Source organism: Gossypium arboreum, chromosome 11, assembly GCF_025698485.1.
Source record: "Gossypium arboreum isolate Shixiya-1 chromosome 11, ASM2569848v2, whole genome shotgun sequence".
Lineage (NCBI taxonomy): Eukaryota > Viridiplantae > Streptophyta > Magnoliopsida > Malvales > Malvaceae > Gossypium > Gossypium arboreum.
Genome location: NC_069080.1, coordinates 12,624,917 through 12,650,100, shown reverse-complemented (window position 1 = coordinate 12,650,100; position 25,184 = coordinate 12,624,917). Strand labels below are relative to the sequence as shown.

The window sequence follows — 25,184 nt, the reverse complement described above, 5'->3', positions numbered from 1 at the left end:
GCATTGTTGTAAGAATAGGCTAGAATTTTCAGTTTAACTGATTTAATGGTTATAAAAAAAATTATATTAAAAAGAAACTAGTTTAACTGATTTAATAGTTATAAAATAAAAAATTATATTAAAAAGAAACTAGGAGAAAATAAGAATAAATAATAGTAACATAAACATTCAATTTGTAAATTATAATAAATAAAATTAAATATTTAAAATAACTTAAATTCTGTTTAAAAGATTTTAAAATCGTTTTTTATCCAATTTGACCAATTTTTTATCAATTCAATTTTCTTTTGATTTTAAAATATCGATTAAATATGTTGGACAGATTATCAATTCTTAATTCAAGTGGGAAAATCACCACAAGCATTAATATTGATCCGGGATAGACCCCTATGCTCAAACAGGCATACCCGGATAAATCTGAAGCCCCCAACGTGCCAAGAGATCAATGTACTATGCATAATGTTTTTTAGACCAGGCAAAAATCCAAACTTCCCTTGAACTAAACAAGCATAACGCAGCCCAGCTAAAGTTACATCATCATTCTTAAAGCCTTCTTGTTCCGTTCCACTTATATTGAAGGTTCAGCACATTAGTCTGAATTTATTCGAAGAAACCACCGAAGTGGGTCAAGCAAAAAGGGTAGCTTTCAAAGGTAAAGGAAATAAGTTCTAACATCTTATGTTATTTAACAGTGGTTGTTGGGCTGAGAGCAAAAGTTGGAAACTAAAGTGAAAATAATTGCGCATCCGGGGAATCGAACCCCGGTCAGTACCGTGGGAGGGTACTATGATACCACTACACTAGATGCGCTGTCCACTGTTTTCATGCTTATCAATATAAGTATAAAACTTAGTCCTTTTTTTTTTTTTAATAGAGAAGTTAACCAGACCTGCATGGGAAACAAGAGGTTCATTCAGAGGTTGAAGAAAAAAGGAAAAATATAGAGGGAAAATGTTAATAGTAGGGTTAATCGGAGGGTAGCATTGGTGAAGTCTACAGTTTCTTCCATGTTATTTTATCTATAGTAATTAGTTTTGGTTTTGCATGATGCGTTGAAGAGGGGCACAGATGGGTACAAAAAGGTGGTGGCTGCATTTGGGCCGGGACATTTAACAAGGTGATAGTCGAGTTGATGGTTTGAATTTGGGCCAAATTGTCTTCTCTGATGACTCCAAACGTCAACTCCTTAGTCGATAAACGTTCTGCAATTTTCTCGTTTTGACGGGTTGACCAGCTTAACATTGGTAATAGCCTTTCTAAGCAATGCTTGTTGAAACCATTTTTTTGAAAAAAGGTCGAATTTGATTTTGAAAACGAAAAAATGGGAGTCACCACCAATCCTTTTTATGAGGTGTGATCGGATCACTTCGTGATCGTTTTAATAAAATGTTTGATTTACTAAAACAACGTTTTTGATCTACAAAATTCAGAAAATGGGTTCGGGAGTCGATTACGTATGAGGAAGGGTTAGCACCCTCGTAACGCCCTAAATTGGTACCTAGTTGGTTAATTGGTGTCTTAGTGTCGAAAGTAGAAAACTTGGAAAGAGTTTTAAAATACGATTCCTATTTGTATTAATGTTAATTTTACAAAAATGCTTAGATAAATCGAAATAGATGTTAAAGACCTTTTTATCTCGAAGTAATGACACATCCAGTAAGTTAGGACACGACATTTTAAACCCTCGAGAATAAGCTTGTTTTTTAATTTTCAAAACTCATGTATTTTAATTTTAAAAGGATATTCAGTTATTTAGATTGAACGAGAAAAAATCGAAACCCAATAAGTTAGGGCACGATTTCTCGAATTTCCAAATATGGAATATTGTCTTTGTTTTAAGAAAAAAAATCTTATCTCGAGGTAATAAAATGTCACATCCAGTAAGCTAGTACACGACCTTTTGAAACCTCGAGAATAAGCTTGCCTTTTAATTTTTTATTCAAAATTTGTGTATGTTAGTTCTAAAGGATATTCGGTTATTTAGGATCAACGAGAAAATCGAAACCCCGCAAGTTAGGGTACGATTTCTCGAAACTCCTAACACAAAATATTGCCTTTATTTTCAAAGTTTTTCGAATGAATACACGTCTAATGTTTAAAACAATGTGTATTTGTTTTATTTGGATTATAGTGTAAAGAATGGATATTTAAACACGGCTCGCGACATGATTGGAATAACAATAGAATGATAACATGAATAAGTGAACTGGCGATATGCCTGTAATAATGAGGCAACAAATAAGCAATGGCAATAATCAATTAAATCTAATGTTAATTAAACAATGATATACATAAAATAATAATGAAAGAAAGTAGAATATGCATAAAAATATAAACATGAAAGTATAAAAAAATGAATAAGTAACAAAGAAGGATTAAAATAATATAATGATGATAATAGTAAAATTTTATGTAAATACGAGATTATAAACAATTATATTTTTAAAGGAACATATATAATAATAATAAAACAAGTAAATGACTAAATTATAGATAAACGGAATAAAAATATGCATATAAAAAATATATAAAAAGGAATACACCATAAAAACGAGCCAAGAAATAAATAATAAATAATAAAAAACTAATATAAATTCAATAAAATAAAAAATTGAAATAAAATATTAAATAAGAAAGTTTTTTTTTAAAAATAAAAAATGAAGTAAAACCAATTAAGGATGAAAATGAAATCGAAATAAAATTTGGGGTACAAATTGAAAATAATAAAAAGAAGCAAGGACCAAAATAAGGCACGCTAAAAAAGACAAGGACTGAATGGGACAATATCCCTTTGTCCACATGCGTGTGTCTATCAGGTGGACCGAAATGAAACAGAAATAAAAATTTAAGGGATAAATTAAAAATAAGAAAAGAACTAAATTAAAAAGGTTAAAAATTGCGAAAGAACCCATGAAACAAATAGACCATCTGGTCTAAAACGCGCAGATCTAAGCTGGAGCAGGTCGGGTTAGTCCATTCCACATTAAAACGATGCTGTTTAACGTCAGTGGGCTTATACCCCAAAATGACGCTGTTTGCAAGCTATATAAATTAAAAAAAATTTGACAAAAAATTCATTCAGCCTCTTTTTTTTTTTTAATTTACTCCCTTTATTTTCTCTAAAAAGGGATTGGAGTCGGCCAAGGGGGTCCGATGGCCCTCCATCATGGCCCCATCGTGGCCCTGCCGTAAACGGATGTCGGAGGCTCACGAAATCGGGCCTTTTCAGCCCTTTCTATTCTCTCCCTTTTTTTAAACAAAAAAAAACCTTTTGAAAACCTAGATCTAAGGTTTAAAATAAACAAACCACAAAAGAGAAAAAAGGGAATCGATCTCAAAGGGAAGCCTTCGTCTTTGCTGCACTCCGAGCCTTCGTCGAAACCCCAGTGGATTCTAAGACGTTCAAGTCGTGGGAGCTTTTCTCAGCAGTGACGGAAGACGAACCGACAGTAAGCTTTATTATTTACTTATTTATTTCCAATAAAATAAAAATAAATAAAAGAGGCACCTTTTATTTTTTTTTGAAACTGTTTCAAACTTCTATTTTTTTATATATTAAATTTTCACTTTTTCGTATTAAAAAATCTCTCTTACAATCCGCTTGTTACGGCCTTATATAGCCGATTTACAAGTTACTGTTTTGCTACTGCTTAATTACTATTCATGCCATTTTATTTTGTTGTTTCTCTATTCTATTTCTTTACTCTGTAGACTTGCTTCTCTATTTTCCTTTCTGTTTCTGTTTTGCAGGCCTAGGGAGTCAACGGGCCAGGGGTTTGGTCATTTTGGTGTAAGGTTAGAAAAAGGGGTTAGGCCTCGGGCCTTGGATGCGATGACAAGGCACGTGGGGGAGCGGCGCCCCTAGGGTACTTTTACTAGAAACTATTGAGGGTTAGGGTCTAGTTTGAGTCTAGGGTTAATTTGGGCCTATGGTTTGGGCTTGTAAAACTTGATACTTGGGTTTTAAATAATTTGGGCTTAGATTTGAATTGTAATATGGACTGTTTGAATATTATTTATTTTGGTTGTCTAATTTGGGTCTGGGCCGGGCAAAATAGGCCTATTACAATGCTTATCTACTATTAGACTACTATTGTAGTCTACTAGTCTTGGAGGTGGAACGTTTACCATCAAAATGTTTAATCGACCTTTTAGTGTAAAGTTTGTTCTTATTTAGGTTGCTTAAATACTTGGCATACTCAAGTCATCCCATATGACCATTATCATTTACCTTGTCGTGAAACTGTGGATTCCTTTGATTTGGAAATATGGGTGAAGTTTGTTCTGGCATCGTTTTAGAAATTCTAAAGCTTTGGATAGAAGGGAATAAGGCAATTATTCTTGATATTCCACTGTTGTTTGAGGCCAAGATGGATAAGTGGACGAAACCCATTGTTATTGTATGGGTTGATCCTACTATGTTGAAAAATGGCCAACCATACTGCTGTTATGTTTTGTTAAAGTACATGCTACTATGATGATTTTGTTGAGTGCATACAGCTTGTATGCATGCTGCAGTAATTGTGCATGTTGTAGCAACATATTTTTTGTTTTAGTTGCAATGTAATTTAGTTTGGTTGAAAATGAACTTTGATGTTGATGTTTTGATGAGATGATTGAGTTGATAAGTGAGTTTATCCATGTGTACAAGCAATGTTCTAATAATCCTAATGCTGATTACTAGGGTTAGTTTAATATTTGGTGATGTATTTTGACTATAAATGTATTGTTTACATATTAAATGAGCAAGCATATCAGTTGTGTAAAGCAGATTGCTTGCTGCATGTTTGTGAGCAAGTAAATTGTTCTTTGTTTCTTCCTCCTTTGTTCTCTGTATTATTCTCTTCTTTTGCTACTGTCAAAAACCCAACATACCTCTTCGAAGACTCGTGGGAAGAGATTATTCAACAGAGGAGGATGCCAGGAATAGGATCAATGCTCATATATCTCTAGATTCAAAGAGGATACTAGCATACATAGTGATAGATAACACTAGATCACTTCACGACTTGCAGGAAAGGTTTGCCCTTGACATGGATTGAGTTGTGGCTTTCAAGGGAGGGAGCTTTGTTAGCAGCAATATATTATTTATCAATCCATAGGTACTACTGTCGAAACCACCCTTTTTAAAAGGGGAGGGTATTTTGAAAACGGGAGTCGCCACCAACCTTTTTAGGTGTGATTGGATCACCTTATAAAACATTTTGGTCTACGGAAATATGAGAAGATGGGTTCGGGAGTCGATTACGTGCAAGGAAGTGTAACGCCCCCTTTACCCGAGACCGTCGCCGGAGTCGAGCACGAGGCATTACTAAACTTATTTGAGCACTTAAACAAATTTAAACAATTTATATCACACTTTCCAGACAAGCTGTCCAACTGCGTTACAGATGCAAAAAAAATCATATCTCGAGTTACAAAACTCAAAATCTAAATCCGCAAATTTTCCCCAAATCTAGGCTCATATATCTACTTACTAATTTTTTTCTAGAATTTTTGGTTGGGCCAATTAGTACAGTTTATTAGTTGAAGTCTCCTCTGTTTCAGGGTTCGGCTGCTCTGACCTTTGTGTATTACGAATCAGATATCTCTCTGTACAGAGCTTCAATGACTATACCGTTTGTCTCTAATAAAACTAGACTCAATAAGGAATCTGTACATATAAAGTACGACTTCTAATTATCTTTGTAAAATTTATGGTGAATTTCCAAAGTCAAAACAGGGGATCCAGAAATTGCTCTGGCCCTGTTTCACAAAAATTTAAACATCTCATAAAATATAGCTCATATACCTGTTTTGCTTCTTCCATATGAAAATAGACTCATCGAGATTCGATTCCATAATTTATTCATTATTTAATTCCATTTCTAATATTTTTAGTGATTTTTCAAAGTCAAACTACTGCTACTTACGAAAACTATTTTAGTACAAATATTGTTAACTAGTTTATAACATCTTTACTTCAATTCATTCAAACTCTATACATGCCATATAAATCTTCAAACATAAAACAAAAGCTACCGAATTGATCTGGATAGTGTGCTTTGTTGTGTTGATCCGATCTACCCACTTCACTTCAAGTCAATCTACATAAAAATATTAAACACACACAAGTAAGCTTATTGAAGCTTAGTAAGTTCATAGGTTAAAAGTAATGCTTACCAAACATAATATTTCCAAACAATACCAAAACACTTACTAAAGTTTCCTGCGATTCACAACCATTGTTATAATAATTCACATAGTTGAGCTCAACAAGAATAACTACTCAATCTCTTCCATTTGGATCACTTCTCTTTATTTCTTATAATCAAATTAGGAAACGGCTTACGAAATTGAGTACATCGTTGCTCAATGCCACGATTCACAACTCAGTATGGTTTTCCTCATTGAAATACCATACCTACATTTTCAACTCGGTATGGGAAATGCCATACCTACATTTCTTAACTCAAGATGGATTTGATAATACCATACCTACATTTCATGTTTCAAGATGGATAATACCATACCTACATTTCACAACTCAAGTATGGATGATACCATACCTACATTTCACACTTTGCCATGGAACAACCATGGTCTTATCCGTCAATTCATCACACGTCACGATCTGAACGTACTCAATCCTGCGTTTTCCTAATTTGCATTTCCACATTTATTCTTTCATTAACAAAATCTACACAATCCCACAACAAATTCAGTATATAATAACACATTATAAACTTCAATCATTCACAAATAAACATCTAAATTCAACCATATGAACTTACCCGGCTAATTTGTAGAAGATATTGAAATTTTGGGACTATTCGCAACTTTTTCTTTTCCTCGTTCTTCTTTGGATTCTTGATCTATAATATAAAATATTTCTACTCATTAGCATTTATTTGATTTCTATTTCACTTCACAATTTATGCTGTTCAAATTTCGAAATTGCACTTTTACCCCAAAATTTACAGCTTTCACAATTTAGTCCCTACTCAATTCACCCATCAATTGAACTAATTTTTCTCAATTAACACTTTATTTTATCATTATAAACTATTTCAAAACCTTTTATATTCTGAATTTCAACAGCAACCTTCAATTCACAACTTTTTCACAATTAGGTCCTAAATATCATTTCCTATCAAAATCACTTAATAAAACCACCTTAATATGAAATTAGAACTTAAATTTCATAATAATTCATCATAAAATTCCTTATCCATCCAGGGTAACTTCCAATTTCACCCATAAAATCAAAACTAATGAATTCTACAAGTGGACCTAATTGTAAAAGTCATAAAAACATAAAATTATCAAGAAAAAGCAAGAATTAGACTCACATGATGTAAAAATATGAAAACCAGCTTTCTCCAGACCTTCTATGGCGTTTTGGCTGAGAAATTATGAAGAAAATGTCTAGATTTTTCAATTACATCATTATTTAACTATTAACTTTTATCTATTTCCAATTTTGCCCCTTGTTCACATTGTTTTCTTGCTTATTTCATACCCAAACCGTCCAGCCATTAACCTTTGGGTCTAATTGCTCTTTAAATCCATCTTTTAAATACTTAAGCTATTTACTCACAATTTAACAAATTTTGTGCTATTTTCAATTTAATCCTTTTCAATTAATTAGCCATCCAAACGTTAAAATTTTCTAACTAAACTTTAATACTAACTCAATGACACTCCATAAATATTTATAAAAATATTTATAGCTCGATTTTCAACTTTGAGGTCTCGATACCTCGTTTTTGACCCGCTTGACCTAATAAATTCTTTTAATTCACTAATTTCACCATTTCACAAATTCTTCTAAATTCTTACTTGACTCATAAATATTAAATTACTATCTTGTTCAATCTTATTTGTCGAATTTAGTGATCTCAAATCACCATTTCGACACCAATTGAAAATTAGTAGTTATAACTCTCCCCCTTTAAAAATTTCGTCCTCGAAATTTGTTACCGAAAATAGATTTGAATCTTGTGATCTTATTGACTCCTCTGTTTCCCAGGTTGCCTCCTCCATACCATGTCGATGCCATAATACTTTAACCAATGGTACTCTTTTGTTCCGCAATTCCTTAACTTCACGAGCCAAAATCTTCACTGGTTCTTCTGAATAAGTCATATCTGGTTGAAGCTCAATTTCAGTATGGGGAATTACGTGTGAAGGATCTGACCTATACTTGCCTTAGCATAGACACATGAAACACATTATGAATCTTCTCAAGTTAGGAGGTAAAGCCAAACGATAAGCCACAGGACCAACCCTTTCCACAATTTCATATGGCCCTATGAATCTCGAACTTAATTTTCCCTTTTTACCAAATCGTAACACCCTTTTCCATGGTGAAACTTTTAAAAATACTCGATCACCCACTGCATATTCTATGTCTCTTCGTTTTAAATCCGCATATGACTTCTGACGATCTGAAGCAGCTTTTAGACTATCTCGAATAATCCGGACTTTCTCTTCGGTTTCTCGAATCAAATCAACCCCAACTATTTTTGATTCACTCAATTCAGACCAACACAATGGAGTCTTGCATTTTCTACCATAAAGAGCCTCAAATGGTGTCATTTTTATACTAGACTGATAGCTATTGTTGTAAGCAAACTCAGCCAACGGTAAATACCTTTCCCAACTGTCACCAAACTCGAGTATACAACATCTTAACATATCTTCTAAAATTTGAATCACTCGCTCTGACTGTCCATCTGTTTGAGGATGAAATGCTGTACTAAAATTCAATCTGGTGCCTAAGGCTTCTTGCAATTTATTCCAAAATCTTGAAGTAAACCTCGGATCCCGGTCTGAAATGATAGATATTGGAACTCCATGTAGTCTCACAATCTCTGACACATACAATTCTGCTAACTTATTAAGTGAAAAATCTATTCTGACTGGAATAAAGTGTGCTGACTTTGTCAATCTATCAACAATCACCCATATCGAATCTTTCTTTCTCGGAGTCACAGGCAATCCTGACACAAAATCCATTGAAATATGCTCCCACTTCCATTCAGGAATCATAATGGGTTGTAATAAACCCGTTGGCACTTGATGCTCTGCTTTAACTTGCTGGCAAATCAAACATTTTGCAATAAATTCTGAAATTTCTCTTTTCATACCAGCCACCAATATGTCTTTTTCGATCACCATACATTTTTGTACTACCGGATGAATAGAATACATACTATTATGTGCTTGAAAAGAATATCATTCTTTAAATCGAATTATTGGGAACACAAATCCTATTATGATAGCGCAATATACCTTCATCATCAATCTTGAACTCGAATCTAAATTATCCCGAACCATTTGTCGTTTCAAAGACCAATTTTGGATCTTCATTCTGCAGCTTCTGAATTTGTTGAAGAAACATTGGTTTTACCTTCAATTCTACTAATACAACACCTTCTTCATTAAGAGCCAAATGAGCATTCATTGCCCGAAGTGCAAACAAGGATGACTTTCGACTCAGTGCATCAGCAACTACATTAGCTTTCCCTGGATGATAGTCAATAACCAAATCATAGTCTTTCAACGCAACTCTAACCACCGTCTCTGTCTTAAGTTCGGTTCCTTCTGAGTCATTAAGTATTTCAAACTTTTGTGATCCGTATACATATAACACTTCTCACCATATAAATAGTGTCTCCAAATTTTTAAGGCAAAAACAATTGCATTAACTCAAGATCATGTGTAGGGTAATTCTTTTCATGTGGTTTTAATTGCCGTGAAGCATAAGCCACTACCTTTCCCGACTGCATTAACACACAACCCAAACCACTTAAAGATGCATCACTGTACACAACATACGGTATACCTGATTCTGGTTGAGTTAAGACTGGAGCTTCAGTTAACATTTTCTTTAACTGATCAAAGCTCACGACATTCATCGAGACCACATAAACTCAACATTCTTCGTAATAAACGAGTCATTGGTGAAGCAATCATGGAAAAATTCTTTACAAAACGGCGATAGTATCCTCGCTAATCCCGAAAACTTCGCACTTCGCTTACATTCTTGGTGTTTTCCAATTCACCACTGCCGAAACTTTACTTGGATCCACACGAATTCCTTCAGTTGATATAATATGACCCAGAAATCCAACCTCATGAAGCCAAAACTCACATTTACTAAATTTCGCATATAACTATTTTTCTCTCAAAGTTTGTAGTACAATTCTCAAGTGCTGTGCATGTTCGAATTCTGTCTTTGAATAGACCAATATGTCATCAATAAATACCACCACAAATCTATCCAAATAAGACTAAAAAATTCGATTCATTAAATCCATAAATGCAGCAGGGGCATTCGTTAAACCAAAAGGCATTACCAAAAATTCGTAGTGACCATACTGAGTTCGAAAAGCAGTCTTTGGCACATTACACTCTTTAACCTTCAGCTGATAATACCCAGATCTAAGATCTATTTTTGAGAACACTGCAGCACCTTTCAGTTGATCAAACAAATCATCGATACGAGGTAATGGATATTTATTTTAATTGTTACCTTGTTCAACCGCTCGTAATCAATACACAATCGCAACGAACCATCTTTCTTTTTCACAAATAAGACAGGTGCACCCAAGGTGATGTACTCGGTTTGATGAACCCTTTATCCAATAACTCTTGCAACTGTCTTCAACTCTTTTAACTCACCGGTGCCATTCTATACGGTGTTATTGATATTGGGCTGTGCAGGAATTACATCAATTGTGAATTCAACCTCACGATCCGGGGTAAACCGGTAATTCCTCGAAACACATCAAGAAACTCATTAACAACTAACAATTGTTCCATCTTCAATTCGAACCCGAGTATCAAGAATATAAGCTAAAAATGCTTCATTACCTTTCCGAATCAATTTTTGAGTCAGAAAGGTGAAATAATTCGACATCATTCTTTTATCCCCAAACTCAATGAAACTATTTCCCGTCGACATTTTAAATCAATCCGTTTTCTCTACAATTCACTATGGCATCGTGTTCAATCAACCAATCCATTCCAAGAATAACATCAAATTCTCGGAAGGTAACAACATTAAATCAGCAGAGAATTCGCACCTTGTATTTTCAAAGGACAATTCCGACATATTAAATTAACCAACATACTTTGCCCTAGTGGATTAGTGACTTGCAATTCAAGGTCGATGGACTCAATATTCATTTTCTTTTCGACACTAATGCAAAGTGCAATATATGAATGTGTAGATCCGGGATCAATTAAAGCATATCTGAGAATCATCAAAAGATAGAAATTAGTAGCTATCACATTTGGAGCGAAGCTTCTTCCCTTGCCGGATAGCATATGTACGTGCAGTACTCTTGTCTCGATCGAGTGCAGATTCTCGTTCCGAATGAACAGTCCCAAGAAGACTACTTTGACCCGAACGTTTACCTTTCGAGGAGTATTTGCTTGCTTCTCCCTTGGTCTCTATCTTCTTTTAATAATTGAGGACAATCCGAATAAAATGATCGGTTCCACCACATTTATAGCAAGCTCCGCTCTTCCCTAACACTCACCAATATGAAATCTACCACAATTTTACATCTAAATCTCGAATATTTTGCACACTACTAGCACTAGTCTGCTGGTTTCTTAGTTACTCCGACATCTTGTTGAGTCGTTTTACTTTTATTCGATCGTTCGGGATTATAACAGTCGACGAATCATTTCGAACTTTTTGGCGAAAAAGTCGAAGTTGGTCTAGAGAAACTTCTTTTGTATACCTCTTTACCTCTTCTTTCTCTTTGCATCTTTCAGTTATACACTTCTTCCATCTTTTGAGCTCGATCAGACAGAATCACAAATTCTCGAATCTCTGTACCTCCAATCATCATTTTGATTTCATCATTAAGCCCTTCTTCAAATCTAATGCACATTTCTTCCTCTGTCAATTACAACATCCCGAGCATATCTCTTGAGATACACAAATTCTCTTTCATATTCGGCCACTGTTTTATTCCCTTGTCGAATATCAAGAAATTCTCTCTTCTTCTTATCTAAATATCTCTTTCCCACATACTTCTTCTTAAATTCGTTTTGAAAGAATTCCCAGGTAAGTTTATCTGCAGGTACCACTGCCTCAATGGTTTCCCACCAATTATACGCTTCTTCTTTCAATAGCGAAACTGCACATCCCAAATAGTCCTCCGGAGAACACATCATCTGCTTAAAACTCTCTCAAACTCTTTAACCAATACTCTGCTTTAACCGGATCATCGTCCGATCTCCCTCGAAATTCTTCAGCTCCAAACTTTCTGAGTTTTTCAATTGGTGTTCTTTTGCTAGATTCATCTATTAAAGGAGGAGCAACCAGGGGTACTACAGATGTTGAGATAGGGGGAGGAGGTTGCGGAGTCTGATTTCTTTCTCGCACATTCTCATTATACCACTGATTCATGAATCCATAAATCATATTTTTGAGTTCTTGTTCTCGCGTCAATGAAATTGGAGCCTCACTACTTGTTCCTTGTTCAGAGGTTTGTACTCTGCTATTAACTTCTTCTTGCTCAGTTTGTTCTGGTCTATCTGACATCTTTTCAAATCGAAGATAATCTATAATAAAAACAAGGATTAGATCGGATCATACACAGCACACTATCACAGATTTATATGGCATGTAATTCTAGATACTTTTCACATCATACATATTCTGAGAATCGACTAAACCGAAGCTCTGATACCAATAAATGTAACGCCCCTTTACCCGAGACCGTCGCCGGAGTCGAGCACTAGGCATTACTAAACTTATTTGAGCACTTAAACAAATTCAAACAATTTATATCACACTTTCCGGACAAGCTGTCCAACTGCGTTACAGATGCAAAAAAATCATATCTCGAGTTACAAAACTCGAAATCTAAATCTGTAAATTTTCCCCAAATCTAGGCTCATATATCTACTTACTAATTTTTTTCTAGAATTTTTGGTTGGGCCAATTAGTACAGTTTATTAGTTGAAGTCTCCCCTGTTTCAGGGTTCGGCTGCTCTGACCTTTGTGTATTACGAATCAGATATCTCTCTGTACAGAGCTTCAATGACTATGTCGTTTGTCTCTAATAAAACTAGACTCAATAAGGAATCTGTACATATAAATTACGACTTCTAATTATCTTTGTAAAATTTATGGTGAATTTCCAAAGTCAGAACAGGGGATCCAGAAATTACTCTGGCCCTGTTTCACAAAAATTTAAACATCTCATAAAATACAGCTCATATACCTGTTTTGCTTCTTCCATATGAAAATAGACTCATCGAGATTCGATTTCATAATTTATTCATTATTTAATTCCATTCTACTATTTTTAGTGATTTTTCAAAGTCAAACTACTGCTACTTACCGAAAACTATTTTAGTACAAATATTGTTAACTAGTTTATAACATCTTTACTTCAATTCATTCAAACTCTATACATGCCATATAAATCTTCAAACATAAAACAAAAGCTACCGGAATTGATCTGGATAGTGTGCTTTGTTGTGTTGATCCGATCTACCCACTTCACTTCAAGTCAATCTACATAAAAATATTAAACACACACAAGTAAGCTTATTGAAGCTTAGTAAGTTCATAGGTTAAAAGTAATGCTTACCAAACATAATATTTCCAAACAATACCAAAACACTTACTAAAGTTTCCTGCGATTCACAACCATTGTTATAATAATTCACATAGTTGAGCTCAACAAGAATAACTACTCAATCTCTTCCATTTGGATCACTTCTCTTTATTTCTTATAATCAAATTAGGAAACGGCTTACGAAATTGAGTACGTCGTTGCTCAATGCCACGATTCACAACTCAGTATGGTTTTCCTCATTGAAAGACCATACCTACATTTTTCAACTCGGTATGGGAAATGCCATACCTACATTTCTTAACTCAAGATGGATTTGATAATACCATACCTACATTTCACACTTCAAGATGGATAATACCATACCTACATTTCACAACTCAGTATGGATGATACCATACCTACATTTCACACTTTGCCATGGAACAACCATGGTCTTATCCAATCAATTCATCACACGTCACGATACTGAACGTACTCAATCCTGCGTTTTCCTAATTTGCATTTCCACATTTATTCTTTCATTAACAAAATCTACACAATCCCACAACAAATTCGTATATAATAACACATTATAAACTTCAATCATTCACAAATAAACATCTAAATTCAACCATATGAACTTACCGGCTAATTTGTAGAAGATATTGAAATTTTGGGACTATTCGCAACTTTTTCTTTTCCTCGTTCTTCTTTGGATTCTTGATCTATAATATAAAATATTTCTACTCATTAGCATTTATTTGATTTCTATTTCACTTCACAATTTATGCTGTTCAAATTTCGAAATTGCACTTTTACCCCAAAATTTACAGCTTTCACAATTTAGTCCCTACTCAATTCACCCATCAATTGAACTAATTTTCTCAATTAACACTTTATTTTATCATTATAAACTATTTCAAAACCTTTTATATTCTGAATTTCAACAGCAACCTTCAATTCACAACTTTTTCACAATTAGGTCCTAAATATCATTTCCTATCAAAATCACTTAATAAAACCACCTTAATATGAAATTAGAACTTAAATTTCATAATAATTCATCATAAAATTCCCTTATCCATCCAGGGTAACTTCCAATTTCACCCATAAAATCAAAAACTAATGAATTCTACAAGTGGACCTAATTGTAAAAGTCATAAAAACATAAAATTATCAAGAAAAAGCAAGAATTAGACTCACATGATGTAAAAATATGAAAACCAGCTTTCTCCAGACCTTCTATGGCGTTTTGGCTGAGAAATTATGAAGAAAATGTCTAGATTTTTCAATTACATCATTATTTAACTATTAACTTTTATCTATTTCCAATTTTGCCCTTGTTCACATTGTTTTCTTGCTTATTTCATACCCAAACCGTCCAGCCATTAACCTTTGGGTCTAATTGCTCTTTAAATCCATCTTTTTAAATACTTAAGCTATTTACTCACAATTTAACAAATTTTGTGCTATTTTCAATTTAATCCTTTTCAATTAATTAGCCATCCAAACGTTAAAATTTTCTAACGAAACTTTAATACTAACTCAATGACACTCCATAAATATTTATAAAAATATTTATAGCTCGATTTTCAACTTTGAGGTCTCGATACCTCGTTTTTGACCCGTTTGACCAAATAAATTCTTTTAATTCACTAATTTCACCATTTCACAAATTCTTCTAAATTCTTACTTGACTCATAAATATTAAATTACTATCTTGTTCAATCTTATTTGTCGAATTTAGTGATCTCAAATCACCATTTCCGACACCACTGAAAATTAGGCCGTTACAGGAAGGATTAGCACCCTAGCAATGCCCAAAATTGGTACCAAATTATTTTTCTGTCTTGATGTCAAAAGTTTGAAGGAATTTAGAAATAAGATCCCTTTTTTAAGCTAAAATAATTTGCTGAAAATCGAGGTTCTTTCGCTCCAAAAGAGTACAAACATCACATCCAACATGATTGGACATGATATTCTTAGTCTTTCGAAATTTAAATTATCTTGTGATTTACAAAATCTATTTAGGAGGATACTTTAGACATTTAGACAGACAAGAAATCGCAACCCAGCATGTTAGGGTACTACTTCCCGAATTCCTAAATACCAAAAACATTGCCTCTCTTTTTTAAAAGTATTTTGGATTGAATAAGATATAAAAGTTCTTTAAAGTGATGATGCATTCAACTTATTACAAAGGATCAATATTAAACAAATTAACCTACATGATACCTACTTTATCATTCCATGCAAATATAATATAAAAATAATAAATAATGACAAAATTACACAATATACATTATCACTTTATGCATATATAATTATAAATAACATAAATATAAACACATTATTATTTCATGCAAAAAATACAAAATAGCAAAATAATGAATATAACAATATAAATTACACATATATAATAGTATTTCATGTGAATATAATTTTAAATAACAACATAAATAATCAATTCTCATACGAATATATAATAATAATAAAAAATAACATAAAGATAACAAATAATCTATGAGATAAAATTAACATGTTAAAACAATACCTAATAAATACAAAAGGATAAAAACAAAATATAAAAAATTTAAAAAAGATATTTTAAGCAATATATAAGTAATAAAAGAGAAATTTTTTAAAAATAATAAAAATATATTATATGATATAAGAGCTTAATATACTTATAAAAATAATAATATGTTAAATTGGAACAAAGTTTTGTAGTAAATTTTAAAACATTAGACATTAAATATATAATAACAATATATGTGTTAGTTTATAATAATTTACAAATTTTAATTTTTATATACTAATAAATAATAAATAATGAAATAATATATAATAAAAGGAAGATAATATAGGAATAATATATAATAAAATATGATATATAATAAAATATATAAATAAAATATAATGAAATATAAATAATATGATAAAATATCATATAAATAAAATAATATATACTATTTTTATATATAATTAAAAAGTAAATAATAAATTAAATATATAAAAGGGATTAAAATTGAATTTAATTAAAAATCTAGGGTTAATTTACAAATAAATAAAAATTGGGGCCTAATTGAAATGCGCACCAAAATTTGAGGGACTCATGGGCAATTAGCCCTAACCCCAAAAACGACGTCGTACTCGTAATGTGTCTTATAATGGCTATTGGGACCAAATTGCAATAAATGCAAAAGATTAGGGCCAAATCAAAATCAAAATAAAATGAATTTTAAAAACATAAAAATACGGGAGGATCAATTGGGCAATTAGCCCTTTAAACAAAAACGCGTGGATCCTACCCGGATCTCGGGTCAACGCGCGGATTCTAGCTTTGAAACGACGCCGTTTTAAAGCTTATTGTTTTAAGCAAAAACGACACCGTTTTCATAAGGCTATATAAGCCAAATTTTAACCTAAAATTTCATTTTAAAACCGATTCTAAAAAAAAAAGAAAAAAATCTCTGAAGGAGGGTTGGGGTGCAGCCCTCGGAGCTCTGTCGAGCCTCCGTCCTGGGGCTTACACGCGCCTACGCTCCACCGTCAACATCGCCTCTTACGGCGGTTGGAAGCTAGAAAGCTTCGTTTCTTAGTGCAAATCCATCGGCAAGTTCCCTTTCTTTATATTCTTAGCAATATTTATATGTATTCGCAACGAAAACAAAAAAACAAAGTAAAAGTAATTCACCTCTGTTTCTTTATTTTTATTGTATATATGCCTGTTAAAAAACCTCGTATCCTTGACAAACTGCTGTATTTTATTGTGTATATGAAAATTCGTGTTTACAAATTAGAAAAAAAGGGTTTTTATAACCCTCTGTTACATTTTTGGGGAAAGAATCCTTTGATTTCTTTCCAAGTTTGCTTCTTTTGCTACTGTGGTTCTTTCCTTCTTTTGCAGATATCAGCGAGGATCTCACCGCGATGAGTGCTGGCGTTGATTTGTGCACTGATTGCAGCGTGATACAAGGCTGGAGTCACGGCGCCAGTGGAGACGTTGATGGAAAGTCACTGGAACGACGCGAAATGAAAAGGCGCGTCAGTTTGGAGTGCTTGCGGCGCCTAGGGTTTCTGAAACCCTAGGTCTTCTGTCTTCCGTTAACAAATTGGGCCACTTGGGCCCTGTGTATTTTGGGCAGCATTTGGTCTCTAGTACGGGCTTGGGTGTAATTGGGCATTGGGTAATTTAAGTATTTGGGCTAGGTAAACGGGCTAACAATTTTGGGTTTTGTAAAAGGACTGTAAAACTTTATTATTATTATTATTTTTTTTGTTTTTGTTATTTATTTATTTATTTTACGGGCCCAGGTGAATTTGGGCTATTACAACTACGATCACAACCAACTTGAGGATTCAAACTGTTTATATCAGTTAACTATTCTTGATAGTGGGAAGTGATATTTTCGAGGTTTTATATGAGTGAAGAGAAGATAGACGAGACTTATGCCTGACCAGTTTTGTAAATAAGAATTCCCGACTGTACCGTTTACTTGAGGTTATCGAACTTACTTGGTTTTCTTTTGATTGTTGCCCATAAACAGTGAAGTATCTACTTGTTTAACAAAATCTTACTAACAAAGAGTCGTGTGTGTGTTTGCGTCTATTTTTCTCTATCATTTTAAGACAAATTTTGGCAGTTGCCTTATGTCCAGCAGCAGGGAGATAGAATCCTTTGGAAATTACGTGGTTCTATAAACAAAGCGGCTCAAGTCTGTAATGAGCTAAGGCATCAAAGGGAGAAGGTAAAATGGCACAGAATTGTATGGTGCCATCTTAATATTCCTAGACATTCTATTGTTTGACATGCGGTGTTACTATGTCACGAGGAAAGGTTAGTTTGGCAATGCTTTTGAGAAGCATTTTTGAAAAATGTTGTGGAAAAGTACTTTTGAGAATTCTTTTGAAAAGTTTGGTTTAAAATTTGAGTGTTTAGCATTGCTATTAAAGTACTTTTAAGAAATAAAATGTCTATTTTAGAATGTTATTATAAAGTAACAAATATGCATTTAAATAATATTTAAATTAGTTAATATTATTATATTTTAGTAAATGTAGAAGCCCAAACAGCCCGGGCCTTTTACAAAAATGAACCCAACAAAATTAAACCCAAACCCAACATTACAAACAAACCCTGACCCAAACCCACATAGCCCAAACTCTAGACCCAATCAACCAGATTAGGGTTTCAAAAAGCTGAAACCCTAATCAACCCCTAGCGCCGCACCACAAACCCTCTGTCACCCCCACCTGCCTCTACCAAGGTCACGTCCACCGTCCTCACACCATGCCCATCCCCTACAAGCAGCAATGAAAAGACAGAAAGTAGAAAGAAATTTTTGTACAATGGCTATAAAACTCGATTTAAAATTTTGTAAAAAGGTCGGTAATTTTTTCATCAATAAAAAAGTGATTTTTACTCAACAAACTTAGCAAAGGCATAGATTAACACCAAAATAGTAAGAATAAAAAAGGAATCAAAAGCACCAAGCCCAAATCAGAGGTGATTTCTTATTTAGTATTTTTTTTATTTCGTTTCGAATTTTGGTTATTTTAGTTATCTCTTATTTCGGCGACGGATGACGGTCCGACGGTCGGACCTGTGACCGGCCCATGGCTGGAAATCTCCCTCCCCCTTCCCCCTTTTTTTTTTCTTCCTAAGCTATCAAATGATTTTAAAAAAAAAATTGGCTTTTATAGGGACCAAAACGGTGCGTTTTGGTCCCCCATTAATAAAACGACGTCGTTTTGCCCTGGGTCGGATCGACCCGATCCATTATGTGTATATATGTGTATATATTATATGTATTTTATATATATTATGTATATATTTTTAATGTCATTAGTTATATATTTCTTATACTATTCCATGTATGTACTTTATATCATCTTATGTATATATTCTTAAATACTATTATATATATATATATATTTTTTTAATACCATATTGTGTATATATTATTATTACTAATTATTATTATTGCTAGTATTGTTATTATTATTATTATATTAGTGTATATTTTATGTATGTGTATATATATATAGCAATGTTTTATTACTTTATTTTAATATTTTTATTATAGTAACTTTTGTATTTTAATAATATTATTATTATATTATTATTATTTTGTATATATTATTCATGCTATCATTATTATATTATTACCACTATTACATTTATTATATTAGTATTATTATTGCTATCATTATCAATATTAGTATTATTGTGTGTTTTCATTATATATATGTCGTTTATATTTATAGTATTATTTTAATATTGTGTTTACTATATATATTTCCCTTTTTACTATTATTACCTATTATTTTATTTTTAATATTATTAAGTTATATTTTTATATTCTTTTATTATTATTATTATTATCATTATTAACTTATATATACATACATATATATATATATATTTGTACATATCATTATTTTATATTATTGTTGTAAATATTTTTAGATATATATTTTATGTATTTCTCCTAATATTTTCTTTTATTGTAGATATTATTATTATTATTATTATTATTATTATTATATACTTTTATTATATGCATATATACATGTATTTTTATGTACATATTATTATTTTATATTATTATTACCAAATATATCATTTTTCTTATTTTATTATTAGTACATGATTTCTTTTTATTTTCTTTTTTGTAAATATCATTATTATTGTTATTCTAATATTCTAGTATTCCATGTTAATATTTTTCATTAATGATATCATTGTTTGTGTCGTTTATCTATTTTTAAATTCTCACTTTAGAAATATTTTTTCTCATGTTTTAATTAATTTCAAAAATAAGGCAATGTACCGATTTAACATTAAGCCATCGATTTCATTGCTATGTTGGGTGAAATTCGTCAGCTCGTGTTAAAAACGGGACACCTTTTTCACCCCTCTGTTAAAGTTTCACACCATAAATCCAGCCGCTCCTCGTCTCACAGTAATACACAGAGTGATGGGTGCCGAATCCATCGTTAATAAAGCTTAAACCTAAACATAATATAAAATTTGCAAATATAGGATATAAGGTAAATTCCACAGATATTGATTTGGTTGAGTTCGAATTTCTCATAATTAAGACACTTGTGGACAGTTCCATGCCCACTAATCTTGCAGTCCTGCCTAAAAAAAAAGTGATTAAAGTATCATAAAATTAAATAAGTAAAAATCGAAAAAACAGTGACATAGTAAATAAAAAGTGATTTCAAAATTAAATAGAATAAATAATGTAACAGGCCCAATTTGCTCGGCCCGTTACAAACCAAAAAACAATAATAAAGCTAAATAAAATATAAAGCCCAATTTTTAAATAGTCCATCATCAAAGTCCAAATTACAAGACATTACAAACCCAAACCCAAATTTAAAACCCATTACAAAAAACCCAATTACAGCCCAAAATACATGGCCTAATGGCCCAAAACCTAGACCTAGGTTCGGCCAAACAGAAGCCTAGGGTTTCTCTCGCGCCGCAGCGTCTTATGGCCTCCTGGCGCCACAGCCATGCCCACGCCTCCGTACGTCAGCGCACAACCCTCGTACACGCGCCAGGCACACCCCGTACCTGCAAAAAGAGACAAACACAACAGCAAATAGGAAATAATAGAAAAAATTGTATTTTTATTTTGATTTTTTTCTTTTCAGCTATAAAGCCAAGAGATTTGATTCTTGTAAGAGGTTACACACATTACGCATACTAAAATACACAAGGTGATTTCCAATTAAAAAATCTCTAAATGCTTTATTTTCTTTAGTTTCATTCTTCTGGATTTGTGATTTTTATATTCGAAAGAAAAAAAAAAGGAAAAGGGGCTTACCTTGTAAATGTGCCATGGGTCATCTTCTACTTCGTTGAAATCGAAGAATAGAGGGTGTCTTAAGGTTGAAAAAGCAACTCCGAGGCTCGAGTAGGCTGGTCGCCGTTCATGGTGGTGAATCGGCATTTAAGAGGAGCATTTAGGGTTTGCTGGTGAAGAGGAAGTGAGGCTAGGGTTGGTTCGGCTGAATGAGGCTTGGTTTTAGCCTCTTTAAGGGACCAAAAACAGTGACGTTCTGAGCTTGTTTCAGTAGCTCCAAAATGATGCCATGTTGTCCATACCCGATCCGATCCGGTTCTTTGCCCCTAGGATCCGCATGTTCTTGCGGAGAGGGGATATTTACACGATAGGTCCTCCCCTTTCGCATGGGCATTCAATTACACCTTATCTACTTTGCTTTGTTCTTTTTTAAATTAGCTCTTTAATTTGTGTGTATTTGCATTTTAGTCCAAGGTACAAGGCAGCATTTTGGTCTTGGGGATATTTCTGTTTCTAGTCTTTATATATTTGCGCGGATTGCTTATTGATCCTATTTTTGATTATTTTATTTATAAATTATCCCTCTTATTTTAATTCGGTTTTAATTCAGTTTTCTATTTGCATAACTTATCATTTTGAAATACATTCAATATTTTTATATGTTAATCCATTTTAATGATTTTGTTTGTTTTTATTTGTACAATTAGTTTGAAGTTTCTTTTATCATATTATTTTAGCATTTTGTATAATATTTCTTGAATATTCTATATATTTGTACATATATTATTTTAATTGAGGTTTTAATTCATAAATGCTTATTATTTTAAAGTTCCTAACATTTTATATATATATATATGTATATGTGTTGAGCTATTTTAATAACTTTATTTTGTTTTTGTAAAATCACCTTTAAGTTTTTTAGTATATTATTTAACATTCTATATAATATTTGATTCAAATGTCTTATGTCTACATGAACATATATTATTCATAGTAAAATTAACTTGATCCCATTTACATGTTGAATTCCATTTTTATTTAGTTGTCTTTTTAAATTATTTATATATGTTTTTAAATCTATTATGTATATAGCTTATTTCCTAAAGTTATACGTTATTATATACCTTTGCATACCTTTTTTATTTCATACATTATTTGAATTTATCTTTATTTGTACATATTGCCAATTGTAAATAAATGTTTTTTTCCAAATCATTTTGCATATTATTTGATTCAAATGTCTTCATTTTGTAACATCTATTTTAAAAATTATTTATATATTCATAGTTTCTATAAATTATCTGAAATTCTAACATGTGTTGTTTACTCATCAATGCATCATTCTTTAGAAGTTGTTTTGTATCATATTAATTTAATGTTGTTTGGTGTCTCATGGGTTAATTGTTTTACATTATTTTATGTATATTTGTTGTATTGTTGTTCTCCATCCATGTTTAGAAGTTCGATTACATTTGTCTTAGATTTGTTATACTTAATTATTGGTTTTGTTAATCTGTTAATTATTAGTTTGTTAATTGGCATTGTATTTTATGAGTGCATATTTGTAACATCCCAAAATAGGGCCTAAACGGAATAGTGGTTGCGAAACCACAAATTTGAGGTAGAAAAAAATTTATTTTATTATTATTTTAAGGATCATGGTATGATTGCATGATTGTGTGAAAATTTCGTGATGAAATTCCATGCATAAAGTGCTTAAGTTGAGGTTAGGGACTAAATTGAATAATTTGCAAAACTTGCATTCTAGAAGTTTTTAGTATGAAATTACTTTGGAATATTAATTAGGAGGGTTTAAATAACAATTTGACCAATTTTAAGTTCATGGACAAAAATTAGGACATGGAAGGAATTTTTGAAAGTTTAGTAAGGAGGGGTAATTTGGTCATTTGGATATTAAATGAATTAAAAAGGGAAAAATAACACAAAAATGGTCATCTTCTCAATTAGTTTCTGCCGATTTTTGCTCTCCTCCATAGCTGGGGTTTCTTCAACTTTCAAGCTTCATAGTAAGTGATTCCAAGCCCCGTTTTTAATGATCTTTACGTTTTTGGAGTCCCGGTAACTTGATTAAGCTTATTCTAGCAATAATTCAACCTAGGGTTCATATTTGGAAAAATACCCATGGCTGAAATTTGTGTATTTTGGTGTTTTATGATAGAATATGAGGTTTTAAATTATGTTAAACAACTTATGCTACTCGGTTTTAAGTGAAAACGAGTAAAATGGCTTAAATTGGAAAAAATACCAATAGTCATAAGTATATGTTAGAGTGTGATTTTGATATTGCCATAGAAGGGAAAAATGATCAGCATGTCATAAAACATAAGAAAATAGGATGAAGTTTAATTTACGAGCCTTGGGGAAAAAGTGCAAATATGTGAAAGTTTAGGGGTAAAAATATAATTTTGAAAAAGTTTGGGTCAAGGACTGTTTTAATAAATGTGAATATTAAATAAGTTAAATTTGCTATTATAGATCAAGAAGAACAAAATTCGGGAGTAGATCGGGAAAAGAAAAGTAAAGGACTAAATTGTAAAGTTTAGTCACATTTTGTATCAAGGTAAGTTACAGTAAATAAATGCAATATTCTTTTATTTTACATTATTATTGTCAATTTCCAGCATTTATATACTTATGTTATGAAAATATGTAAAGTCGAATTTAAGGTGGAGTGACAGAGGAAAAGTGTTAGAAAGCCGGTTGAACCCTAGGAATGTTAGGATATTAGGTTGACAGATGTAATGTAAATGAGACATGTAAGTCCATATTAGAAATATGGCTTTGGAGACAGGATTGAGCCATGTAAGTCCATATTATATATGGCATTGGAGACAGAATAATTCATGTAAGTCCATGTCAAAGACATGGCATTGGCAGGATATTGATAGACAGGAACGACCCTAGTATCCTTAGTATTCCGAGTGGTTCAACGGGTCAGGATACGAGTTAAATTACAGTGAATTAACAACAAAGGAAAAGTAGATTATACTTATGAAAAGGAAAGGTCGTAAGAAAGAAGGTAAGGGAATAAAGAAGAAGATAGAAATTGAGAAGTAAAGAAATTTATGATGTTAGATGATATTATGCATAATTATCCATTATGTTGAATGTTGTGATTTATTTGCTTGTAAGCTTACTAAGCCTAGTTCTTAATATCTTTATTTTCTTCTTCTTATAGTACTTATCTAGTCACTCGGGGATCGAAGGAAACGTCGGAGGCCGATCACACTATCAAAGAAATAACTCGGTATAACTAGACGTTTTGTTTTGGGTATGGCATGTATAGAAACTTAGCTACTTTTGCTATAATATGAACAATGAATGATGTGTAAATACTTGCTAGTGATTAGCTAATAAAATAGCCGATGATATACATATTTATTAATATGTATGATTGATTGATGATTATCACATGAAAATTATGAAAAATGTGAAAGTAACCTAAAAACAGATTCAAGTAACAGAAATGACGTAACTTTGAAAAATCACTAAAAATTGTAGAAACATAGTTTGAAGATGAATAATATATGAAATTAAATCTTATTATGTATATTTTCTTATGGAATAAGCAAAACAGGTAAAGGTATTATATTTTATGAGATATCTGAGTTTTAGTGAAACAGGGTCAGAGCGATTTCTGGATCCCCTGTTTCAAATTTGGAAATTCACCATAAATTGTACAAAACTAATTAGAAGGTGTAATTTATATGGTTAGAATCCTTGTTGAATCTAGTTTTTATAGAAACAAACGTCTTAGTCATATGAATTT

General features: G+C 32.1%; 1 long non-coding RNA gene, 1 other non-coding gene and 1 pseudogene across 2 annotated transcripts; 2 read left to right on the top strand and 1 right to left on the bottom strand.

Moving 5' to 3' along the window:
* Nucleotides 1-739: 739 nt before the first annotated feature.
* On the bottom strand, nt 740-810 carry TRNAG-CCC (transfer RNA glycine (anticodon CCC)). The gene has a single exon. It is a non-coding gene; the product is annotated as a tRNA-Gly (tRNA).
* Nucleotides 811-951: 141 nt separating this feature from the next.
* Nucleotides 952-5,042, top strand: LOC128283832 (dephospho-CoA kinase-like; annotated as a pseudogene).
* Nucleotides 5,043-23,341: 18,299 nt separating this feature from the next.
* On the top strand, nt 23,342-24,800 carry LOC128284024 (uncharacterized). Its single transcript, XR_008274316.1, has 2 exons — nt 23,342-23,421; nt 24,594-24,800. It is a non-coding gene; the product is annotated as an uncharacterized LOC128284024 (long non-coding RNA).
* Nucleotides 24,801-25,184: the final 384 nt, after the last annotated feature.